Source organism: Oryctolagus cuniculus, chromosome 19, assembly GCF_964237555.1.
Source record: "Oryctolagus cuniculus chromosome 19, mOryCun1.1, whole genome shotgun sequence".
Classification (NCBI taxonomy): Eukaryota; Metazoa; Chordata; class Mammalia; order Lagomorpha; family Leporidae; genus Oryctolagus; species Oryctolagus cuniculus.
In genome coordinates this window covers 55,431,258-55,448,800 of record NC_091450.1, presented here as the reverse complement: position 1 = coordinate 55,448,800, position 17,543 = coordinate 55,431,258, and the positions used below count along the sequence as shown (strand labels likewise).

At 42.8% G+C, this 17,543-nt stretch overlaps 1 protein-coding gene across 1 annotated transcript in view; it reads left to right on the top strand.

The window, feature by feature from the left end:
* LOC138846894 (glutamate receptor ionotropic, NMDA 2A-like) overlaps nucleotides 1-17,543 on the top strand; it is a 171,441-nt gene that overhangs the window by 83,928 nt on the left and 69,970 nt on the right. The window contains exon 13 of the mRNA XM_070063914.1: nucleotides 2,876-2,973. The gene's annotated coding sequence lies outside the window, so the exon portion shown is untranslated. The remainder of the gene's footprint in view (nucleotides 1-2,875; nucleotides 2,974-17,543) is intronic.

The window sequence follows — 17,543 nt, the reverse complement described above, 5'->3', positions numbered from 1 at the left end:
TTTTCTGGTCATGTGTATTAGGAGTGCTGTATGGCTGGCGCCATGGCTCAGTAGGCTAATCCTCCGCCTGTGGCACCAGCACCCTGTGTTCTAGTCCTGGTCAGTGCTCCGGATTCTGTGCCATTTGCTCTTCTTCCAGTCCAGCTCTCTGCTGTGGCCAGGGAGTGCAGTGGAGGATGGCCCAAGTGCTTGGGCCCTGCACCCGCATGGGAGACCAGGGGAAGGACCTGGCTCCTGGCTTCAGATCAGCATGGTGCCTTGTCCGCAGCACGCTGGCTGCAGTGGCCATTATTGGGTGAACCAATGGAAGAAGGACGACCTTTCTCTCTGTCTTTCTCTCTCTCACTGTCCACTCTACCTGACCCCCCCCCAAAAAAAAATAAGAGTGCTGTGTGTTTCCTGTACTTGGACATCACTTTCTTCAAATTCAGGAAGTTTTCTGTAATTATTTCACTAAAAGGCCTTCTAATCCATTCTCCCTCTCCATGCCTTCAGTAACCCCTAAGACTCTATATATTGGTCATTTGATAGTATCCCATAAATCTCCAACCCTATTTTACATTTTTCTAATTTCTTCTTCTTTGTGTTTGACTCTTAATTTTACAGAGATTTGTCTTATGGAGTCTGTTGTTAAGGCTTTCCATCGCATTTTTTAAATTTGATCTATTGTACTCTTCATTTCTAGAATTTAATTTTGATTTTTCTTTCAAATCTCAATTTCATGGGAAAATTTTCATGCATATCAGTTACGGATTTATTTAATTTGTGGTTTTGCTTCTGATTACTTCTGAGTAAGCCTACAGTTAATTTTTTGAAATATATTCCCTGAATTTTATGAATTTCTTCACCTTCCAATATTGCAGTGTTGTGTTTTTTTTTCGGGGGCATCATATTATTTTCTTTATTCTTGTTTCTTGAATTTCTGCATTTTATATTTATGCATTTGTGGAGATACTTAATTTTTTTCCCTCTGATGGCTTTTATCATTGGACTGTGTCTCTGTGAATTAGTGGAGTGTCTGCTGTTTCAGTGAATACCCAGAGGTGTGTGCTGCTTGTGACTAGGCAGCTCAGGTCACTGCTCCAGTGTGGGAACAGTGTCCAGGGTAACACCCATATTGGGCATGTTAGATCTCCTCTTGTCCTCTTGTTAATAGAAAAGAGGATATGGTCACTGCTGTTGGCATAATCACACCCTCACTCCTCTTTTCCAAGGTGAGAATAACCCAGGTATTAGCCCTCAGTGGGTACTATTCTGTTCTGTGGTTCTGCATGAATGGCACAAAGGATCTGTGCAGTCTTCAGTGTGAGCACAGATCCTGCTGCAGTGACCCACCCCAGGCAGCCAGGGTGCTGAGCTTGTGGAGCTACACACAGTAATCTCCCAGAAATGCAGCTACATCTTGCACCCTCTCCTGCATGCATGGGTTCCCACAGTCTCAGTACCAGGGCTCCCATAGACACAGGGTGCAGAAGATCCACACCACCCCACTAACCTGTTCTGTCCATGGAGAAGCTGAGAACCAGTTGCCTAGGGGTGCTCCACTTAGGCAGTTTGAGCTGCAGAGCCTACATTATGTTGAGAGGCTAAGGGCTCGTGATAGTCATAAGTGCATTTGCAGCCCCCTGTCAGTCTTTCTACCCAGACTGAAAGTCAGTGGGGAAGACAGATTTTTCCCTGTGGTGAAATGCCTGGTCATACATGTCCACAAGAGCTACTGGCCACAGCACTGCTTGTTTCACAATCATGCCTTCTCCCCGCCAGTTTATGGACACTTAGAAGAGTCTCTGCAGCTAGTGATGATGTCTGAATGGCTCCTTCTCCCTGCCTGTTGCTGGGTGTGTGCACCTGGGCTGTTGCTACTTGAGACAAGATGGCGCCTTTTCCCTGACTGTTGCTGGGAGCCTGCACGAGAGCTGCTGCAGCTACTAGCTACTTACATCCAACATGGTGTCTGCCCTCTCTGAGCTGCTAGTCAGGGTCTGTTGTGAGGGGATGGGGAGAATTGTCTCTCTTTTCTGCTGGGGTAGAGGATACCCTGTTACTCACAGGGTCCATGACACATCCAGCAATTAGTCTGCTAGGCTGTCTCTGCAGCTATTTCAGCATTGGCATGGGCCACTGCAGCCTGATCTCACCTTGTTCTTCAGAGCCGGCACTTTCTCCAGCTCTCACCTGCTGGGTCTTGTGTTGTATCAGTGCTTGTTGCAGCTTCCACACAGATCCACAGCATCTCTCCTCCTCTTACAGAATCTCCACTCTCCCCTGGGAATGCACTTTCTCTGCCTTTTTTCCTATTTTATCCTAGCTTATAGCAGTCCTCCTTTTCCCTATTCCTCTGTATGGAACCCCCTCCGAGAATTATCTGTTTTGTTTACCTTCTCAAAAAGCCAATTTTTGAGCATGTGTTGAAATGTAATACTCTGTGTGTTGTTATTTAGGAGCAGAGATGCTGGGAGCTGACTAGATCATGAGGGCAAATCTGAGAATGCTGTCACTGCCCTTATTTTTTAAAAAAGGTTTTATTTCCTTATTTGAGAGGCAGAGTTACAGACAGAGAGAGGGAGAAACAGAGAGAAAGTGTTCCTTCTGCTGGTTCACTCCCCAAATGGCCACAATGGCCAGAGCTGAATCAGTCTGAAGCCAGGAGCCAGGAGTTTATTCCAGGTCTCCCAGGTGGGTGCAGGGGCCCAAGGACTTGGGTCAACTTTGACTGGTTTCCTAGGCCAGAGCAGAGAGTTGGATCAGAAGTGGAGCAGCTGGTACTCAAACCCGTGCCATTGTGGGATGCCAGGCCTGAAGGTGGCTTTACCCACTATGCCATAGCACCATTTGAAGAATGGATTGATGGAGCAGCTTGTTTATACCTTTGCAGTTCTGCCATATGACGGTGCACGGACATTAGCCACCGAAGCTTCACCAGACACGGAGTCCCCTAACACTGTGACCTTGGACTTACCAGCCTCCGAAAGAGTGAGTAATAAATCCCTGTTGTTTATAAACTTCCCAGTGTAATGTGTTTTCTTACAGCATCCAAAATGGACTAAGATGGAGTAATAATCTGAAAAGTTTAGAAATGCGTGGGCATTGAGGCACAGCAGGTTAAACTGGCATTTGGGTTGTCAGCATCCTACATCAACCTGCCTGTTGTGAGTCCCAGCTCCTCCATTTCCAATTCAGTTTCCTGGTAATTCCTCGGGAGGCAACAAACAATGGCCCAAGTGCATAGTTCCTGCCACCGACATTGGAGACTGAGATCTGGCTCCTGGCTCCTGGCTTCTGCCTGGCCCAGTCCTGGCTTTTGGGGGCATTTGTGGAGTAAGTCAGTCATGAGGTAGAGGCTCTCTCTTTGTGTCTCTGTCACTCTGCCTGGCAAATGAACCCATAAACCTTATGAAAAACATCGTTGATGACATGACTTTGGTAAATGCTTCATCAAGTAAGAAGTTTAAAAAGTAAAACATGGGGCTGGCACTGTGGTATCACGTACAAGCTCTGGTTCAAATCCTGGCTGTTCTACCTCTGATCCATCTCCCTGCTAATGCACCTGGGATAGTAGCAGAGGATAGCTCAAGTGCTTGGGAGAGAGAGAGGGGGAAGGGGGAAGGGGGAAGGGGGAAGGGGCTCCTGGCTGAACCCTGGCTGAACCCTGGCTGAACCCTGGCTGTTGTGGCCATTTGTCGAGTGAAGTGAGCAGATGGAAGATCTCTTTTCCTCTGTCTCTCCCTCTCTGTATGTAACTGTTCCTTTCAAGTAAATACAGTAAATAAAGTAAATCTTTTTTTAAAAAAAAGGGTAAAAGAAACAGAAACCCTAGTTTAGTGAGAAATAAGCAACAGGTATGAACAGTTGAATGGAAAATGACCATTTACCCATATAGCATAAATTTTAAAGTAATCACAGATCATTAAAACTATACTAGTGTAATGTTCTTTATTTTTAAATTATTTTTGAAATAAATTCTCATGAATTTCATAGGTGCTGTTCCAGGAAGACAGCCACATTTTTCTCTCCCCCATCCTCTCCCTCCCTTGTCTCTCTTCTTTTCATTATTTTTTATGAGGTATAAGGAAAGGTAGGAAGACTACAGTTCCACAAGAGTAGTGTAATTGTCTTAACCATAGGTTTGACAAGGTTATAAAACAAAGTTTTGAGCAATAGTGATATACAAAAGCATTCTTTATGATTTTGTGTTTTGATTTTAAAAATGTTAGCTTCCACATATAAGAGAAGACGTGATATTTGTATTTCTCTGGCTGATTTCACTAACTGATGTCCTCAGTTGCATCCAGTGTTGTTATTTTTTTTTCGACAGGCAGAGTCAGACAGAGAGACAGAGAAAGAGTTACAGACAGTGAGAGTGAGAGAGAGAAAGGTCTTCCTTCCATTGGTTCACTCCCCTAAGGGCTGCTACGGCCGGCGCTGTGCCGATCTGAAGCCAGGAACCTGCGTGCTTCCTCCCTGTCTTCCATGCGGGTGCAGGGACCCAAGCACTTAGGCCATCCTCCGCTGCCCTCCTGGGCCTCAGCAGAGAGCTAGAATGCAAGAGAAGAAACTGGCACTAGTACCCGGTGCCCCAACTGGGACTAGAACATGGGGTGCCGGCGCCACAGGCGGAGGATTAGCCAAGTGAGCCTTGGCACCGGCCAAGTGTTGCTATGTTTTATACCTGAATAAAACTTCCATTATAGATATATACCATATTTTTCTTATGCATTATCTTGCTGTGTCTGTTGTGAACAGTGCTGCAAAAAACATGGTGGTGGAGGTATCTCTTTGATACATGATGCTAATACCTTATATGTATAAACCCAGTGGGATTTCAGGATCATATGACAAATTCCTTCTGGTTTCTTAAGAAATCTCCATACTATTTTCCATGGTCTTTGAATGAATTACATTCCCACAGATGGTATACCAGAGTTCCCCTTTTTTCACATCCTCTCATCAATTGTTATTCTATATTGTGGATTTTAACAATTAAGAAAAGGCGGTTATTTATCATTGCAGTTTTGATTTGTATTTCCCTGTTGGCTAGCAGTGTAGAGCGTTTTTTCCAAGATTTGTTAGACATTTGTATTTCCTTAGAGAACTCTTTGTTGAGTTCCTTTGGCCACTTTTTAACTGGTTGTTGGTTTTTTGTTGTTCTTGTTCTCTTTTTTAAGTTGCTGATGTACTCTGATTATTAATTCTTTATCAGATAGTTAGCTTACAAATATTTTTCCTCATTCTGTTGATGATTTCCTTTGCTGTGCAGAAGCTTTTGACTTGCAAATAATGCCATTTGTTTAGTTTTGATTTTGTTGCCTGTGCTTTGAGGGTCTTGTCTAAGAAGTCATCCCCTCTCCAGTGCCTTGGAGCATTTCTTCTGCAGTTGCTTCCAAAAGCTTCATAGTCTCAGTTCTTAAATTTTGGTCTCTGACCTATCTTTGTTCTGTTTATTAAATAAATAGATTCTTTCCCTTGATCAATTAATGCTCATCAGCACATTTTTTAGAGGAAAGTGGCTTGATGAATGCATCAAATAAATATATACAAGATCATTCTACTTTGCTATTTCATAAAAATTGGTTTTATTACTGTACATAATTTTCATCAACCATGTAGGAAATGCATCCATAACAAAATCCCTTGTGATGTTACTTTATCATTGCTAAAGGCAATGTGACTTTGGTAAAGAATAAAGGAGTTTTACAAAAATTCATTGCATGTTCAAAATCTCTACTTCATGCATTTAATGTATTTTAGAGGGAGACACATAGTTACCAGAGTACATGACTTCTGCCAAGAGAACTTTCCAATTTACATTCCTCTTATTTTGTTTTACTAGTTGAACTTCCAAATATTTTGTTTCTTAAATTTTATTAGTAGATCATGTTTCCTAAATAGAAATACCTGAAATAGACAGGCATTAAGACCAGATTCAATTTATAGCAGAAACGTTATATTTCAGTCTCTTTCAAGCAAATATATTTCATACATCCATGTAACCACCCATTCAGTTTCATTGTCTACAACACTAGTGGCTAAAATACGCTGCAGCCAAAATAATATATTTGAGATTTTAAGAATTTGAATGTCAGACTTCCGCTCTCCATACAAAAAAATTAGATGTGAATTCCCTCAAGAAAATGACCAAGGTAGGAGGAAAGATAACAAGGTAACAACACTGCAGACTTCCCAAGAAAATAGTCTGCCTGCCTTGCCCTGGCAAACCTAAGGCAGCTCAGCAGCAGTCCAAGAGAAAATGTTCATTGCAGACTGGGGAACGAGGAGTCTCACACACTGCGGAATGGGGAGTCACACAGATCTGATTGAATGGTTTGTCTGCCTCAGGTGGACTGCCCTTAATGAGAAACCACTACAGAGTTTTTGGTTTGTTTGGGGGATTTGTTCAGTTATTTGAAAGTCAGTTACAGAGAGGGAGGGAGAGACAGAGATCTTTCATCCACTGGTTATAAGAAGCCAGGAGCCAGGGGCCCCATGTTGTCTCCCCATAAGGGTGACAGAGGCCCAAACAATCGACCCATCCTCAACAGCCGTTCCGGAGCAGCCAGGGCAGGAATTGGTCTGATCAATGGATGCCTGCGCCACTGGTGGCCCTACCCACTACACCACAGCACTGGTATCTGGCCTCACTGTTTTTGACCATACTTGTAAGAACAGTCTTCTGAGAAGTGCACGGCTGCCCCATCTCAGTTGATTTTTATAAATGATGAGAGATATGGATCTAATTCCATTCTTCTACACAAATATATCGAGCTTTGCCAGCACCATTTGTTGAAGAGATTATCCTTACACCAATGAATGGTCTGAAACCTTTTGTCAAAAATCAGGTGGCCATATGTATTTACATTAACTTTGGGATTCTCTGTTTCGCTCCATGGGTCTATGTCTCAGTTTTTTTATTGCCAGTCACATGGTGTTTTAATTAGTGTAGCTTTTTAGTATGCTGTGAAGTCAGGTATTGTGATGTCTCCAGCTTGATTTTTATTTCATCAGGATCACCTTAGCGATTCTGGATCTTCTGTGGTTCTGTATGAATTGGAGGGTTGTTTTTTCTAATTCTGTAAAGAATGTCATTGGTATTCTGTAGATTTCTTTATGAGATAGACATTTTAATGATTTAGATTCTTCCAATCCACAAAAAAAGAAATACCTTTCCAGTTTTGTGTCCTTGATGGTTCTTTGGTCAGTGTTTTATAATTTTCATAATAAAGATCTTTCATTCATTTGATCAAATTCATTCCTAAATATGCTGATTTTTGTGGTTATTGTGAATTGGATTTTTGTTGCTCTCTTTGTCAGTGAGGCCATCGTTAATATGTAAAAAGGCAACTATTTTTGTCTATTTACTTGTATGTAAACTTTACTGAATTGGATTATCAGTTGAAGCAGCATTTTGGTGGAATGTTTGTGTTCTTCCAGGAACAACATCATGTTTTCTGCAAACATTGATTATTTGACTTGTTCTTTTCTAATTTTAGTGCGTGTTATTTTGTTCTGCTCTCCAATTGCTCTTGTCAAAATTTACAATACTATATTCAGTCAGAGTGGTGAAAGTGGACACCCATGTGTTTTTACAGATTTTGATGAAATGCTTTCATCTTTTCCTCATTCAGCATAAAACTGGCTGTTGATTTGTCAAATATAACCTTTATGATTTTCAGGAGTAATCCTTCTTTTCTTTATTCATTTGACAGGCAGAGTTACAGAGAGAGAGAGAGAGAGACAGAGGGAAAGGTCTTCCTTCCAACGGTTCATTCCCCAAATGGCCGACATGACCTGTACTGTGCAAGCCAAAGCCAGGAGCAAGGTGCCTCCCCCAGGTTTACCTCATGGTTGTAGGGGCCCAAGCACTTGGGCCATCCCCCACCACCCTCCCAGGCCACAGCAGAGAGCTGGTCTGGAAGAGGAGCAACTGGGACTAGAACCCAACACCCATATGGGATGTCGGCGCCGGAGGGGGGCGGATTAATCAGGTGAGCCACGGCGCTGGCCCCGAGGCATATTCCTTCTATATCTGCCATCAAAGGGTAATGAATCATACCCAGTGCTTTCTCTGCATCTAATGAGAGTATGGTTTTCATTCTTCCCATTATGTTGATTAATTTATGATGTTCATTGGTTTGCAAATGTGGAACCACCGTGGCTTTTTCTGGATAAATTCCAGTTGATAGTTATGTATGAGCTTTTTGATGTTTTGAATTGTTTGGCTAGTACTTTGTTGAGAATCTTTGCATCTATGTCCTTCAAGGATATAGACCTGTAGTCTACTTTCCCTTTTGTGTCTTTGTTTTTTGTGTCTAAGTGATGTTGGCCTCCTAAAAGGAGTTTGGCAGCGTTTCATCCTGTTCAGTGTTTTCAAATACTTTGAAAAGTATTGGAGTTTGTCTTTAAATGTTTTGTGGAATTTGATAGTAAAACCACCAAGTCTTGCGCTTTTCATTGATGGAAGAATTTTGATTACTGCTACAATCCCATTACTTTTTATGAGTCTGTCAGATTGTGTTTATCTTCTGGATTTAATTTGGTAAGTTATTTGTATTTACAAACTTCTCCATTTCTCCAAGGTTTTCCAGTTTATTACCATATAGTATTGAATGGAAATGCCTTTTGAAGCCTTGCATTTCAGTAGTGTTTGTTATAATGTCCACTTTTTAATCTAATCTTATTTACTTGAAGTTTTGAGGGTTTTTCCTCTTTTTTTCTTTGTCAGTCTTCTTAGCAGATTATCTATTTTTTAAAAATGTTATGTAAAGTAAACAAATTTCATGTACTTGCTATATACATATTCAGGAACATATTGATTCTTCGCATCCAATATTTCCTATATCCCATGCTTCCATACTTCTTCCTCCTCCCTCTCCCATTTGCACTGTTAATTCTTACAGATATCTATTTTCAGTTAACTTTATACTCATTAACTATACACTAAGTAAAAGTTCAAGAAATAGTCTGAAGAAAATAAATTGTTCCTCAAAGTGAGACAAGGCTTGTAAAAAAGCATCATATCTCAAAATGCCCATTTCACTCCTACACACGTGTTAAGTACTCTGTTAGTTACCACAGATCAGGGACAACATACGGTATTTTTCTTTTTGAGACTAGGTTATTTCACTAAGTATAATGGTTTCCAGTTGCATCCATTTTCTTGCAAGAGACAGCATTGCATTTTTCCTGCTAAATAGTATCCCATATTGTGTGTATAGCACAATTACTTCTTTTCAAGAGTTATTTATTTTAGAGGCAGAGTAAGAGAGAGGGAGAGACAGAGAATGAGAGGTCTTCTATCTGAGCATGAGAGGTCTTCCATCTGGTTACTCCCTAAATATCTGCAATGGCTAGAACTGGGCTGTTGTGGCTGGCCCTTCGGCTCACCGTGCTAATCCTCTATCTTTTGGCAATGGCACTCCAGGTTCTAGTCTTGGTTGGGGTGCCGGTTCTGTCCCTGTGGCTCCTCTTCCAGTCCAGCTCTCTGCTGTGGCCCAGGACTGCAGTGGAGGATGGCCCAAGTGCTTGGGCCCTGCACCCATGTGGGAGGCCAGGAAGAAGCACCTGGCTCCTGGCTTCAGATCAGCACAGTGCGCCAGCCATAGCGGCCATTTTGGGGTGAACCAATGGAAGGAAGACCTTTCTCTGTCTCTCTCTCTCACTGCCTAACTCTGCCTGCCAAAACAAAAGAAAAAAACAAAACAAAACAAAAGAACTGGGCTGTTCTGAAGCCAGGGGCCAGGAGCTTCTTCTGGGTCTCCCACACGGGTACAAGGACTTGGGCCATCTTCCACTGTTTTCCTAGGCCATCATCAGGGAACATCCAGGCTTAAAACCGGCACCACTATGGGGTGCTGGTGCAATAGACTGAGACTTATCCCACTTTGCCATGGTGCCTGCCCCCATAATTTCTTTACCTAGTCATCATTTGACAGAGATGTGGGAATGGTCCTCAGAGACGGGTAAGACACTCAGCATCCTGTACCAATCTAAGACAGAGCTCTAGGCCAAGCTGCCAGAGTTACTAATGATGGGTAAGGGCAGAGATGACTGAGGGCAACCTAAGACAGAGGCCATTCTCAATAAAATAAAAAAGGGGAAGATGTAGGCAGCCTTTGGACAAATCAGGGCCAATCTTGGCTTGTGGAATTCCTAGGATAAGAAAGTCACATACTCCCATCCTGAAGGAGGATGATAATCAAGAACACCCTGTTAAGATTATCTTTGCTGCTGGAGGCCCCAGTAACTTGCTTACGTATGTTACTATTTTTTGTGCTTCTTTGTGATTCTTTTTCTGCAGCTGGATATGGATAAATGCCGCTGAGACTTTAGAATAAATGAGCCTTGATCAGCCTTGTTGTCTTGACTCTATTCTCTGTACCCTTGTCCCTCTTTACAGTCCCACTCCCTCCTTCAGGTTCCATTCAACTGGTGCGGCAGGCCTGCACACTCAGCTCTGTGGGCATTTGGAGAGTGACCCATTAGATGAAAGTTCTCTCTTCTATCTGCCTTTCAAATAAAATAATTAAAAATATTTTTTAGAAAAATAAAAATACTAAGATGGGTATGTTAAAAATCCTAACACCTGGTACTTCAGAATTGTGTTGGGTTTCGAAAGCATCCGAAGGTCTTTGGCTTGATTTAAGCTTGTAAATATCTGTGAAGAGGGGCTGCTTATTGCAGCAGTCACCTTGCAAATACAACTACTCTGATGTTTTCTGAGTCTTTTTGCAGGTAGAAAATCCAGAAAGCCGGGCATTTTTTTAAAAAAAAAATTTATTAATATAAAGAACAGATTTCATGTATTTCATAGGTACAATTCTTTTTTAGAAAAGATTTATTTTAAGATTTATTTTATTTCTTTGAAAGAGTTACAGAGGTAGGTAGAGACAGAGAGAAGATCTTCAACCTTCTTGTTCACTTCGCAGATGGATGTAATGGCTGGAGCTGTGGTGATCCAGAGCCAGGAGCCAGGAGCTTCTTCCAGGTCTCTCATGTGGGTGCAGGGCCCCAAGGACTTTGGCCATCTTCTACTGCTTTCCCAGGCCATAGCAGAGAGCTGGATCATAAGAGGAGCATCTGGGATTAGAACTGGCACCCATACAGGATGCCGGCGCTTCAGCCCAGGGGTTTAACCCACTGTGCCATGGCACCAGCCTTTTTTATTTATTTATTTATTTATGTCAGAGTTACAGAGATTAAGACCAAGAGAGAATCTTACTTATTTAAGATTTTATTTATTTCAGAGATGGAGTTACAGACAGATGGAGAGAGAGACAGAGAGAGAGGTCTTCTATCTGCTGGTTCACTTCCCCCCAAATGGCTGCAATGGCTGGAGCTGGGCTGATACCAGGAGCTTCTTCCAGGTCTCCTAGACCGGTCCAGGGGCCCAAGCATTTGGGCCATCATCTACTGTTTTCCCAGACCATCAGCAGGGAGCTGAATCTGAAATGGAGCAGCCATTGGGACCATCTGGGGAATGAACCAGCGGATGGAAGACCTCTCTCTCTCTCTCTCTCTCTCACTCTCTGCCTCTCCTTCTCTCTTTGTGTAACTTTAACTGTCAAACAAATTTAAAAATCTTTAAAAAAAACTACATATAGCCAAAGACAACACACTTTTGCTTTCTTTTATATTTTATTCAATTCTTTACTTAATTATTTTTGTATTTGAGGGACAGAGAATCTAGTAGTGGTGGGGAGGAGAGAGAGAATTTCTCACCAGCTGATTGATTTCCCAATTGCCTACAACAGCTGGGGCTGAGCCAGGAGCTTACAGTCCAATCTGGATCTCCTCCCACGTGTGTGTCAGGGACCCAAGTACTGGAGCCATCACCACTGCCTTCAGGGTGTGCATGAGCAGGAAGCTTCAGGAGTGGAGTGGGGACTCACACCCAGACACTGGGATAAGGGATGCTGGTGTCCTACGTGGTGTCCTAACTGCTGCACCAAATGCCCGCCCCAGACAGCAGACTTCTAACAGGGAGTTGCAGGCTGTGTCCTCATAACCTAGTTATGAAGAAGGCCTTGTGGTCGATGTATGTTATGGTATTTAGCTAACACTTTAAATCTCATGAAAATTTTATTACACAGCATGTAAATGTGTACTGCATTTGCACAGATAATGGTGTGTTTGGATGAGGTCACAGGCATTAGCACAAAGGGGTTGTTTAACAGTTATCTGCCATCCCCACTTGTCTTCAAATACTGTGATTGAGATGGAACTCTCAATCACTTCATGCTTTCTAAGATTTCTCTTTAGTTCTTTTTCAAGGTCTCTGTCTCTGTTGAAGTTTTCATTCATTGATATCATGCATCACTTGCATAACGTTCAGCTAACTGTCCATATTCTCTTGTGTCTCTCTGAGGATCCCTATAGCCTGTCTTTTGAATTCGTTATCTGGCATTTTACTCACCACCTTTTCTTTGTGTTCTTATACTGTAGTGTGGTTATATTCTTTTTGGGTAGCATATTGTTTTACTTTTCACTCTTCTGTCCCTATGTTGATTGTTGCACATCTGATAGATCAGTTTCTTTGTATCATTTTTAAGGGATGATTTTCCAGGATTGAAGGATTTTTCGTGAATGTCTGTCTTTAGGTATGGACTATGTAGCATGTTTTTGTCTCCATTTCAAGTTAAATACCATAGCAGCCTCTCCGTATAGCTTATTTTGCTGTAGTTCAGTACAGCAGCATCAAGGGTGTGGGTATTTCTGGGGTCCATTGGAGTTGCTTGGCCCCGTGGTATGGAGTCTCTCAGCCACCACTAGAGTGAGGGAACAGAGTTTCAGAAATGACATTCTATCTGGAAGCACACCTGGCTGGCTCTGTGAGTGGGCCCAGTGACGGCTCACCACCCATCACCCAAATGTGATACAAGAAGTGCTAGAGATCACTGGTTCTGGGAGCAGGCCTAGCTGACCCTGGGACAGCCTGGTTATGTGGCCTGAGCCATTGCCTGATATGCCAGAGCCCCAGGAGTAGCAGTGAAGCCCATTAGACGTGGCACGCAGACCCCTAGTCACTGCCAGAGGGTGGGGCTGGAGCTGCTGTATTGTATTTGATGCTGAGATTTGCAGGCCACAGGACCTCCAGAGGGGCAGAAGTGACAGAAGTAGTGCTGGCGCTGGGCACTGATGATTTTCCTACTCTTTTATTTATTTATTTATTTATTTATTTATTTATTTATTTTACAGGCAGAGTGGACAGTGAGAGAGAGAGAGAGAAAGATCTTCCTTTTGCAGTTGGTTCACCCTCCAATGGCCGCCGCGGCCAGGAGCCAGGTGCTTCTCCTGGTCTCCCATACGGGTGCAGGGCCCAAGCACTTGGGCCATCCTCCTCTGCACTTCCGGGCCATAGCAGAGAGCTGGCCTGGAAGAGGGGCAACCGGGACAGAATCTGGTGCCCTTACCGGGACTAGAACCCAGTGTGCCAGCACTGCAGGTGGAGGATTAGCCTAATTAACTGCGGCGCCAGCCAATTTTTCTACTCTTAAAGAGAACCTGTTTGTGTTTCTTGTGGTAAAATTTCCAAAACTATTTCTAAAACTCCACCTTGACCCCAATTTAAGAAGCAGACTTACAGAGAATGATTAATGACTGTTCACTTCCACTGAACTATGATCCACTGGGTGATTCCAACTATGCCAGAAATGGAAGCTGGGAACTAAATCCAGGTCTCCCACTTGCATGGCAGTGATAGATTTCTGTGAGTCGTCATCTGCTGACTCCCAGGGTCTTCGTTGGCAGAAAGCTGGATTCAAACTGAGGCACTGCATTGTGGGTGTCTCAATGGGTGTTCCAACTACAAGGCAAAATGCCCATACACAAAAATGTTTTTAACTGTCAAGGCAGGTCACCTCCAGCCTCCAGCAGTTGGATAGTTACTATGGAAGTGTCCTTACCATTTGCTGCATTCAGCAGCTTCTCTCTTCCTGGTAAACTTGTATTTCTTGTAGTGGCCCATATTTCTCATGTTCAGGGACGCTGTTTTCCTTATGACCTCAATTCTTGGGCTAATCTAAGAAGAGAATTGGTGTTTAGTATGTTGTACTATTTTCTTGTCTTTACAAGTGACTATTCAGTTATTTATATTTTGGAGAAGAAATTTGAAATTTCCTTTGAAATTACTTAAAAGAAAAATCACCAATTACAGATGTATAACACCTTGGTGTTAGTAGATTCATGTAATTGTGCAACCATCACTAGCGTTCTGTTGTAGAAATTTTTTAATGCCTTCCAAAGACCAGGGAATCCTCTTTGTAGTCATTCATTTCCCATTCATTGATCACCATGACTGCAATTGAAAAGATCAAAAATCTGGAAAGCAGGTATCATCAAATTTGAATCATTAAATTTGAATTTTATTAGATTATGCCCTCATCCAATTGATCTTTTTCCTACTTTTGAGATAAACAGAGGAGAGATCTCATTATATCTATTGGGAATAATTTAAGGAAACAAGCCATCTAAAAGAGCAGAACTGAAAAACCTAAAGGAGAATGGTGGAGTAAAGTCATAGTGAATGTGTTTTCTTAAGTAGTATTTAGTGTGTTCCTTAGTCTCAGCCTGTCAGAGAGTGGTTGAAAATCAGCTGAGTATTAATAATAGGACGTTCTGAGCTCTGATAAAAGAGTAGTCCCATCTCATATATTTGAACAGTGGAAGTAGCTATGTTTGATCTAAAGTAAGCTGAAATACAGATAGTAGTTTCTGGGTGATGAGTTACATTCTTGGGACAGGGAGCCTTGAGGGCAAGGCTTGTGTGTGAATTCTGCTGCCAATCAGTTGCCATAGGAATTTGCAAAATTCTCACGGCAATCATTTTCCTCAGTTTGTCAAGAAATAGGATAAGATCTTTGTACCTCTCTGGGGTCCATTCTTCTGAGATTTCTCTGAGTTCCTGGGGGCCAGGGATGTGTGTAAAACATGCCTGGGGAACTGAAGATGAGACCTGATGTTTGTCATTACTCTATGTCTCCTGCAGCAGCCTGGGCTTAGTCTACATTCTGAGCTCAAGAGCTGAGGGAGTGCATCAGAGACAGCATGTTTGGGGGACAGGAGTTAGCCCAAGCAACACCAGGTGACATTAGAGCAAGTGGCACCCAAAGAGGGTGTGGATAGGGATAAGCCGAGTCAGAAACTTCAGGGGACTCTCACATATGCCTGATCCACTATCCAACTCCTCCAGGGGCATCCTGAGTTGAGCAGTAAGGACTGGGAGAGGAACTTATTCCACAGTGACGTGTGTACCTGTCCAGGGAGCTGCTCTGATGGACCCAGATTAGGTTTATAGAGGAGTGGATGCACTGCCTCCTGGAGGATGAGGCTGTGAGCTTGAGGCTCTGACCAGACACAGGAGCCTCAGTTCTGGGGCTGTCCTTGCAGGTGATGCCCTCTAAGGAGAGTTGACTTAGAGAGAGCAGGTGGAACTTGAGGAAGGGATGGGTATGTCTGTTCTTACATTAAATAGTTCTTCCCTAAAGTCAGGTATATCAGGGTAATGGGACCCTTCCTCTGAAGTGTTGGTACTAAGGATATTCTTCCGGGCTTTGAGTTGATAAAGACTTTACACACAGTACTTTTGAGCTGTAAGAAGTATTTGGGATTCAGCTATCAATGTGTCCCTGCAGAAACTCAAGCCCATGAATGGTAGATCCCAGGTTGTTTTGCTAACAATGTGATGTTTCTGATACACTGGAGCCTGGCAGGGTAAGAAAAGCACATTGGCGGTCATGATAGTAAGATGAGGAGAGGAAACCTCTGTGCCATTGTATTTTTTTATTTGACAGAGTTAGACAGTGAGAGGAGGGAGAGAGAGAGAGAAAGGTCTTCCTTTCATTGGTTCACCTCACAAATGGCTGCCACGGCCCGAGCTATTCTGATCCAAAGTCAGGAGCCAGGTGCTTCCTGCTGATCTCCCATGTGGGTGCAGGGGCCCAAGTACTTGAGCCATCCTCCACTGTTTTCCCAGGCCACAGCAGAGAGCTGGACTGGAAGAGGAGCAACCGGGACTAGAACGTCACACCCATATGGGATGCCGGCACCGCAGGTAGAGGATTAACCAAGTGAGCCAAGGCGCCAGCCCCTGTGACATTCTCTTTCACTGTCCTTCCTTGGATGGTGCAGTGCAGGGTCCTCCTTAATGAAGCGGGTTTTCTGCCTCTGTGCTGAGAGCACTGTACACTTGACAGGGCCTTAGGGCAGGAGTCAGTCTCTCAGGGTATTGCCATCACTTTGACTCTCTGTTGACACACAGAAATTTATGCTGCCAAGATTGCCCAGGAAACTAATGTTAATTGTAACTATTATGTCCTGGCCAGCCAAGGAAATATGAAGATAATATAAAAAAATCAAAGGACATCTTTTTCATACTGATGAAATAGGATTTGTTGTCTGCTTTATAAGTTAAGTATAATCCAGCCCTCAAGATTCTCTCTCAATATAAAAAAATAATTGTATATCAGCCATCTTATGAAAATTTTATAATTCAGTATTTTATCATCAAATTATAATTTATGTAAGTAGAAGTAAAGTAACTCCAAAGTTGATAGTGAGGTCCATGTAGCAGAATCTGGGGTTTAAGGTTATTCCATCATGGTTTTTATGCTTAGAAAGAAAAGAAATGACCTCTGTGTTGTTTATCTGCTTTTCCAATCCAGTTCTGTAACCTGTCTCTCACTGCCTATTGAAAACACCTGAATTCTAAATGAATCAGGCCCATCTCAGGTATTTCCTAGCAAACTGAGGGTCACACATGGTGCCAATTAATGGGGCTATGGGGAGATAGGGGTATTACAGAGCAGTCCTGTCAAAAATATCTTAGTGTCCCTTTCTCTAGTTTAGCCTGGGTTATCTGTGGGTGAGAATACCAGTAGTAAAAATGCATAGGCTCTTGTCGCATAACAGGAAGATTGTAATGAATGCTGTTGTCTGTCATGGATGCCGCTCATCCTCCCAAAAATTGAGGACCAGAAAGGTCTAAAGATTCTCCTGCACAGGACTTGAGTGCCCCCTGTAGTATGGGGATAGACAAGTAAACAATTGTACTGCCTGGGTAGTGCATGACTTAAAAAGATATCACCGGGGGTCTGCTCAGAAAGTGAAATTTTATGTAATACTGCACATAGATGGAATGAAGTTTAATTCACTGCAAGATACCTCAGCATTCAGCAACGGAGGCCCCTCCTGTTGTGATGGTTGTCCATGCCAAATAGGAAAAAGAACTACTTGATTTCATTGGTCTTACAGAACTAGGAGGACCTGAATGCATTTCACCAAGTTGAAAAAACAGCTCTGCCTCCAGGGGCCTTCCAATAGAATTGGTTTCATTGTGAGTGCCATACAAGGTGGTAGAGTAGAGTTAATAATATCCTTGAGATGAACTGACTGAGAGCAGCACTACATAATTTCGAATCAACAAGGAGAGAAAATTTTTGCCTTGGTAGACATTGCACATTGAGCCTACAATCTGCAATCATCCTTTGACAGACAATTCACTTTTTTACTGGGGCAGCAGTGAATTTTCTAAGGGTGATTAGGATTCCGCA